This window comes from Herpailurus yagouaroundi, unplaced genomic scaffold (assembly GCF_014898765.1).
Source record: "Herpailurus yagouaroundi ecotype Mexico unplaced genomic scaffold, PumYag 187, whole genome shotgun sequence".
In the NCBI taxonomy this organism is placed as follows: Eukaryota; Metazoa; Chordata; class Mammalia; order Carnivora; family Felidae; genus Herpailurus; species Herpailurus yagouaroundi.
The window spans coordinates 9,177,496-9,186,249 of record NW_024412418.1 but is presented as its reverse complement, the minus strand read 5'-3'; positions in this window follow the sequence as shown (position 1 = coordinate 9,186,249).

The window sequence follows — 8,754 nt, the reverse complement described above, 5'->3', positions numbered from 1 at the left end:
GCAGAAATCATTCCTCATCCAGATTCCAACCCAGACTCACACATTACATTTAGTTGTAACATTTCTTTGGTCTCATTGAATCTGGAACAGTGCCTCAGTCATTGACATTTTTCCAGAGCAGATAAGTTGTTTGTAGAATGTTCTCCAATTTCGATTTGCCTGGTGCTTCTTTGCGTGTAGGTGTGGGCTGTGCACGTTTGACAGGAATATCACCAAAGCGATGCTGTTGTGTCCTCCTCAGTGTATCATATCTGGAGGCACATGATGTCTTGCGCATCTCCTTGTTGTGGAGGTTGACTTTATCCTCTTGAGTAAGAGGGTGTTGGCCAGTTTTCTCCAGTATAAAGTTACTGCTTCTCTGCTTGTAATTAGTAAGTGATTGAGGTAAGATACGTTGGGATGATGTATATATCCTATTAAACTGCAGATTTGCACATGCGAGTTTTAGCATTTCCTGATGATTCTCAGTGCAAATTTCTTAGCAGCGGTTTCACGAAAGCTTCAAACAAATTCTTCCCAAGACAATTTCTCATACAGAATCACCGTGAACATCTGGGATATCACCTCTGCTCAGAAAGGCTATTTTCAACTCACTGGACTGACTGAGGGCTCTTGATATTCCTTGACTGCTTGTCCCCAGGAGGGGAGAAGGCTAGAAAACTTGGAGTCACTCCAAGTATTTGGGGGTAAGCAAAGGTTGCTACTCTTTGTAGGAATAGGTGACAGAAGGAAAGAGAGGTTCACATCATGAGAGCCAGACCCAGGGTATCGATGGCGGTATTTTGCTGTCATCACAAAATACCAGAGACTGGGTGGCTTAAACAACAGAAATTTATTTTTTGAGTTCTGGAGGCTGGAGGTCCAAGATCTAGGTGCTGGTAGGGTTGGTTTTCTCTGAGGTCTCTCTCCTCAGCTTGCAGATGACCATCTTCCCGCCACGGCCTCTTCTCTGTGGGCACACACCTCAGGAGTCTCTTCTTCTTAGAAGGGCACGGTTCATATTGGATTAAGGCCCCACACTTGGGCCTCATTTTGTCTTAATTGCCTCTGTAAGGCTCTGTCACTGAATACAGTCACATGGGGGGCTGTTAGAGCCTCAACATATAAGCTATGGGGGACACACGTGGTCCATAACAGCTGGATAGGGGAAATAATCAGGATGGCTAAAGAGTGATCTAGAGGCGTGTGAGTTCCTGTCCCCACGCACTCATGGGGCTGTTCATAGCCACCGTGAGTGAAGAGCCCCCGTGAGGGCGGGCCTATATGCTTCTGTACAAACACCTCTGTCTCCATAACATTGCTTGCCTGAAGGGTCTTCCAAATCATTCCGGATTCAGGAATAGACACGAAGGATAGAACACTAGCTCTGGATTAATCTGGGGTCCATGCCACACATTGCCCCCAAGCCAGCTTGCACGGGGAGTGTGCAGGAGGGCTAACCCATAACTACAATACTAAACCTATAGGAGCCAACCCTCAGACCTCAGCATGTTTCCTCTTTAAATGGAGTCCTTGGCTCTCTGTGTACTTTCTCTATACCTTCTTGGTGACAATGAGTTCATCTACAAGGAGCAACTCCTCCGATCCAGACATGAAGTCTTTTTTCTTTGCTGGAAAGGCTCCTTTCCTCCAAGGCACATTCTCAAAGAGCTCCTTGGTGGAGCACGTTGGGGAAGGTCCTCCCCATATTCTCAGTTTCTTGAGCCTAAAGGGCTCCCCAGCAACTCAGTCCTGCTGTCTTGGGGGTTCACTTAGCCTTGTCCCCCATGGCATCAGCCGCAGCTACCTCTGGCCATCCTCCCTGCTTCCAGATTCTGTTTTCCCTCCCTACTGTCCTTCACCAAGTCTGAGGCATGAAGCCCACAGCTACTCGAGAGCAGTCCCCAAATTTTTCTCTCTCTTCCAGACCCTACAGGGTGGTGCCATGTGGGAGGAGGTGGGGCGCAATTCTCCGCCTTCCTGCAACTCAGCAAATTGCAATTTATGAGTTTCAATCCACATGAAAGGGCTCCCACGAAGTCTCTCTGGATTCATTTGGAATGTTGAATTAATTTGGAAAACAAGGGGAAAAAAACAACTTGGTTTCAGCCCAGCGAGGGCTCATGACATTTTACCAAGTCCTGTCACCCCTTTGCATAAGGAATGAACACAAGTAAAGTGGGGGTGGCGGCAAAACTCTTTTCTGTTGCAAGGGTCCCGTCGTGCGGGCCACCATTCACCCAGAGAGCCCTGGACTGGACGCAGGACACCTGGGTTCCAATCCCGTTCCTCACTAGTTACCTTCCCGGATCTTTCAAACGTCCTTAACTCTGGCGTGAAGTCAAGGGACGCGTGAGGGGTTTACTCACAGGAGAGTGGCAGCTACTGACAAGGCCCTTTCCCCATGGGCCTCCTCCTACGCAGTCTTGTACCGCAGATCTGTTCTCTGCCGGCTGCCGGAATGATCTGGAAACCAAAACTGGATGGCGCCACCCCACTGTGTTTACACCCCTCAGCGACTCCCTGTCGCTCAGAGGATAAACTCTGCAACCCTCCTTGTGACCTGGAGTCCCTGCATGGCCTGGCCTCTGCCCACCTCTGCCACTGCTTCCTGAAGCACACCTGCTCCCCGCTAGCCATCCATCTCTCCATTCCTGCATGCCCCCTGTGCCTCTCCAGCCTCGTTGCATGTGCTGTTTCTCTGGCCTGGATGCTTTTCATCACTGTGCCCTCCGCGGTCAGCTCAGTCTTTGCTTCCTCAGGGAAGCCATCCCATGCTGAGTCAACCCTTCCCTTTACTCACCCTCCCCTCAGAGGCACTGACCCAGGAGTCCTTCTATATTTCTGTGTGTGACAATTTCATGGACCGCTCTCTCTCCCACCGGACGATGTGATCCAGAAGGCGGGGCCCATATCTGTTTGCTTTCACCATTGGATCCCCAGTGCCTAGTACAGTAGCTGAAACACAGGAGGCACTTGGGAACGATCGGCACATGAATGAATGAGTGAATGAATGAGTACAGACAAAGCATTGGTTTCCTTTTGTTTAAGCCATTGGTGGCAAAAAAAACCCTACAAGTTCTTTAAGAGACGCCACAGGGGTCCCGCCCAAGCACATGGGCGTCTAAGCACAGGGGAATGACATCTCTTGAGGAGAAAGTGCAAAGCCCAGACGAGGACCAGCTCCTGCTCATCTGTTAGGTGGGGATAATTGTAGCATCCAATCATGGGGTTGATGAGATTAAGTAAGAAACAACATGTGTGATGTTTTGCACAGAACAAGGGCTCAGTGTGTGGCTCTGTTCTTTTCTGTTTCTTCTTCCTTCTGTTGACTGCTGATTTACTCCTGGAGTAAATTATCTAGAGGCCAGGCCCGTGGTCCTGAGTTTGCCTGTGTGCCTTCCTTCTTTCCTGCACATTTTGTTAGCCAGGGCTCCCGCTGGTCCTGCTGTTCTGACCAGTGAAGGCACCTGGTGTCCACTGGGAGTGTTCACGGGGAGCACCATTCTGGATAAACAAGTGGATGTGGAAGTAAGGAGTTCTACAGGGAACATTTCTGATGGTCTCGGTGCACACTGAAGGGTTTGGCCCTTTGCACATCTCTGCAGAGAGTGAGTGAGCCTAAGGGAAAGGAATCTCTAACGGGGACATTCTTGGCATTTGGGAAACATGAGCCTTGAACTTCAAGGTGTACAGCCTTGGATTTGAATTCTGCCTCACATACGTTTCTTGAGGATTGCCTTTCCAAATACCCTTGGGGGGTTGGGGCGGGGGGGGGAGGGGACAACACAAGGTGCCATCTGCAAACGTGTCCTGTATCTGTGCGTCTCTCTCCTCTAGTGCTCCCTCCTGGGTCCACAGGTCTCCCTCCTTTCCAGCTGCGCTCACTGTTGGTCTCCCTCTTTCCACTGTCCTCACCCTCCCACCCTCAAACCAAGTCTCCACGAAGCAGCCAAAACAGTCACTGTAAGATGTAACTCAGATCACGTCTCCTCTCGGCCAGACCTTCCATCGCTTGTCGTCACACTTGGGTACAACCCAAACACCTCGCCGTGGCACTGGGTAATAAAAGCTGGTCCCTGCCTTCCCCTGGACCGCATCCCCTCTCCCTGACCCTCATCCCCATCCAGGCACTCCCCTTCTGTCTGCCCCTCAAACCCACAGGCTCATTTGCCGGAACCTTCTTCCCCCTTCACCTCCTTGGCTCTCACTGACCCATCCATTGACAGACACGCCCCCCAACCTAGCCTGTTTTGTTTCCGTCGTTATTACCAGTGGAAAGGATCCTCTCCATTTGGTCGTTGTTTTGTTTTGTTTATTGCCCGCCTCCCCCCACCGGAATGCAGATCCATGAGCACAGGGCTCTCGCTGGTAGGTCTTGTCTACTCCTGTATCTCCAGGGGCTGCAAAGGTGCCTGGCCCATGGCGGTTGCTTAACAAATGTTTGTGGACTGAAGGAATGACCAACGAGGGGGCAGGAACAGACAATGAGACCCTCGCAGCAGTGGACTGGTGAGGGTATGGTCAACGGCTGTCACAAAGAGCCCCCCGAACACAGTGGCCGAAAGAACCTGCCATTGCATTCTTTTCTCACAGAGCGGTCAAGGCTGATGGGGCAGCGTCATCATCTTTAATAGGTGGCTCTCACGTGACTGCTCTGATTCCAGCCACGTCCCCACCCAACAGGCAGAGGGAGGGCAGAGGGCAGGATCCACGGACCCAGCATTTTAAGGGCAAGACTTGGAAACACACTTGGTACTTTGGTTGCATCTTATTGGCCAGAACACAGCCACACGGTCAGACTGAGTTGCACAGGAGTCTGGGACGTGAAGCCACGGGTCCAGTTACAATTATATTACGACAAGAAAGGGAAGAGCAGGTAAGGGGACAATTCCCAGGCCGCCACCAGTACCCAGAGGCTGCCCTTGAGGGCTGAGGTGCCTCTTGCTCCCCTTGGGGGACACAGAGTAGACTCCCATGAACGCTGAGGAAACGAATGAGACAGCGAGGTCCAGAGAGAGCCCCAGCCACCCCGATCGAGAAAGCAAACACTCCCGCTGCCTAGTCCTTCCTCAAATTCCACTTGTGTGACCTTGGGCAAGTCGCTTGAACTCTCCGAACCTCAATCACTTGATCTCTCACGTGGGGACAATAGTAGATTAGTTTACGATATAACTTGCTTAAAACACTGCCTAGCACATAGGAAGCACCCAATCCGTGACAGGCACCAACATTGTTGTTTTAATAGAATTGCAACTAGTTGTCGATGCACTTTGTAACTGGGGATTTACTGTCTCACGGGGTGCCGGGACACTTACGGGCGGTGTCCTCGAGCACCCCCATGGTGGTGGGAGGCCCCATGTCATGCCCTGCCCTTAGGAGGCCCTGGAGAGTTGGCAAGAGCATGAACTTTACTCAGATGTTGCAGAGTACGGGTCCCAACGCTGCCATTTAATGACTATGTGATTTGGAGCAAGAAACAAGGCCCAGTCTCTTCAAAAAGGAGGTACGAACAAACTCCCGGTTGCCGGGAAGGGTTGACGACACCCAACAGGTCCTCAGTAGCGTTTCTCCCCCGGAGGCTCCCATTTGGCCCCTGGAGAAGGAGTCCGTGAGGGGTTCTGGCCCCGCTGCCTCTCTCCGTGCTCAGCTGCTAGGGCCTTGCCGTCTTGGAAGAAACGGAACGTTCTGGGGAAGATGACCCCGGCCAGGTTGCTAATGGCCAACACCCCTCAGAACTGGGAGGGCCTCCCCATCTCCTGAGTGAAGCTGGTTTCCTCCAGGCTGTCTGTCTCTCTCCAGGCCCTGAGCACAGGTAGGAAGGGCGGGAAACACATAATAAGGACTGGCAAGTAGCTGCTTGCTCATGCGAGAACTGGCCTATGCATCACGCTGGCCCCGCCGGCTGTTGCTAGTGGAGGGCACTGGTTAAATTCTCTGAGTTTGAGCCGGGCATGGGGTTCAGATCCTTACACCACAGTGTATTGTTCAAGCCCAGGGGGCTGCAGTCACACTGGATTCCATGGAACCCGGGAAGTTTAGCAGCTACGGCCCCTGTGTTGGTGCGGCAAACCTCAGCTTCTTCATCTGTAAGATGGGTGCAGGGTGACTGAACAAGACCACTCAGGCAAGGAGGGAGGTGAGCGTAGCAAATGCCCGAGAAGTGGCAACTGGGGTTGTTTTTTCTGCCTCTTCCCTCTGGGTACCCTTGCTGTGTTCACTGTGGAAAGCCCTGAGGCCTCACTGGTCCGCCCAGAACAATTTCCCCCACCGGGAAGCATTGTTCTCGGGATCTTCATAAGTAAACACACCCTCCGGGCAAATCTGCCCAGTGGAAAATACCCACGGTGGCTCCCAGAGACTCTCTTCCCTCAATTCTTCCGACTGGACAGGGGGGAGAGTCGCCCTTGGGTCCCGGCTACCGGGGTGAATTTAGGCAGCGGACTTCCACCAGGGGTCAGCTAGCCGTAGCCCCAGGAGACGATGCTGTGGGACCAGGAGCGAAGCTGTAACTCCTCCCAAACTGGACCGTCACCTCTCTGAAAGGTAAGGAGAGGGGAGGCCTGTGACAGGCCGCCCCTCGCAACCGCGGCAGCCGGCTGAGGTGGGGAGGTGAGGCCTCTCCGTTTGCTGGAAATGAATCCATGGAAAATGCTGGAATGATGTCCCCGCCTCTGGAGCCACTGGGAGGCCGCAGACCTCAGGGGCGGGGTGGGGGGCGGGGGGCGGGAAGGGCTGTGGGAACACACAGAGCAGACGGGGATCAAACTGACTTTTTGACACGTTTCTGTGGGAAGGCGGCTCTGAGTGTGAAGCCGGCTCCCAGAGCAGCTTGGGACCTTTCATGTGGCGCCAGGGCTGGTGCTGGCGCCCTTCACTGGATGCTGGGGCCCCGGGCGGCCCCGGGCGGGGAAGGCAGAGGGGGGGACGGGAGGGGGCCCGGGGGGGCTCCCACTTCTTTCTACCTCCGGCACCCTGGCGTCTTCCCCGCCTGAGGCTGGAGCAGCCTAGGCTCTGGGGTCAAATTCTGACTCAGCCAGTTCGCCGGCTGTGTGACCCGGGACAAGCCACTTGACTTTCTTGCTACTGTTTCATTAAAGAATGTTGTTGTATTGAAACAGATTGCATATATTATTATTTCATGGGATCAGAACAATCCGGCAAGGCAGAGATCATTAAGCCCATTTTACAGATGAAGAAACTGAGTCTGGAGCCTAAGAAACACCAAGACCGTGAGGGGCACGGCCCAATGCAAACGCGCGCCTTTTGCGTCCAAAGTTTTTTGTTTGTTTGTTTGTTTGTTTTTGTTCTTGTTACATCCAGAAACCTCTCTAGTTAAGGCTATTGATGGAAACATGACCTACTTTTGTTAGCGAAGCTATCGTGAGTACCTGGGGCACATAGCACACCGTATGGTCCCGTGGTTGGAACCTGCAGACATTTCCCATGGGGACGGCGCAAATGTCCCCATTTTATGGGGGATGGGGTGACACTGTGGCTCATAAGACCAGTAAAGGGACCCAACAGGGAAAGAGCGTGAGTAGCATGGGCCGGTGCAATGTCCAATTCTCTCCTCTCCGTGGTTCCTGTCCTGGAACCATGCCAAGCCTGGGAACCGTGGGGCTTTGGAGAGTACCACTAGAGAGGACAGGCAGGAGGCACCCACCCTTGGCCTCCCTGAAGCGCCCCCACGTAGCTGGGGGATGAGTCACCCACCCCTAGGGGACTTCCCTAATTGCCCACAGGTAGGCAGGGCCCTGTGGGGCCCAGCCTCCGCAGTGCTTGACAGAGTCCAGGCCCAAGGGCAGGGAGCTGGGAAGCAAAGTGACTGGAGAGGCTCGGATGAGGTCAGGGAGGGTCGCCATCTTTGTGTCACCTGCCCTGGGACCGCGTGGGAGGACGGTCGGCTTGGGAAGACAGACAGAAGTGGGCTTGAGATCCAGTTCTGCCACACCAGCTGGGGGACCTTGGCGGACTGACCGACCCTCACCGAATCTCAGCGGCCACTTCTGAGGAAAGGGTTAATAATGGTACACTCTTCACAGAGGTGATGAAGGACCCCAAATACTGTCTGGCTGACACGGTAATAAGGGGTTTAGCACACGGATACGCTCAATATGGACTGGCTGTTATTGTCGTTGCTGTTGCCATCCTTGGGCCAATGTCCAGAACCTTCTGCTGGCTCAAAGACACACACTGAAGGGTGGTGCCCAGGGCTGGTTTGAGAAGTGAGAGAATCTCGTAACCCCGTTTGGGGGGCCCTGAAAGTGAAGCTTTTGTTGCATGATCGAGGGATGGAGTGGGGGGCTCCCAGTAGGGCAGTCGGGGTGGGGATGCTGACGGGGGAGCTTCAGCCCTGCCTTCATGGCCTGGCAGAACTGGCCTGCACTCGCACACTCTCATGCAGCGGTCTCTGGGATGGCACCAGAAGCCCAGGGTTTCAAATGATCCTGGGTTGCCGTCTCCTCGATGCGTCCGCTGAAGGCCACTGACAGGACACGGCCAACCTTGCTGCTGAGGCGTGGTGCCCTCCGGGTTGCTAGAGGACTGTGGGGCTGGTTCACAGTGGGCTTTCGGCAAGACGAGGCCCCTCTCCACGCCTCAGTTTTACCTTCTGAGAAGTGGGTAGAGGCTCTCTGGCTTTTTCTGCCTCCCTTGGAGGAGCTAAGGAGGACGCAGAGGCTGGCCTCGGCTAGAGGGATCCAGGAGGAGCTCCTGGTCTGTTTGGGAGCCACGCTGGGTCCTTCTGGGCTCCGCAAGTTGGCGGCCTTGTCC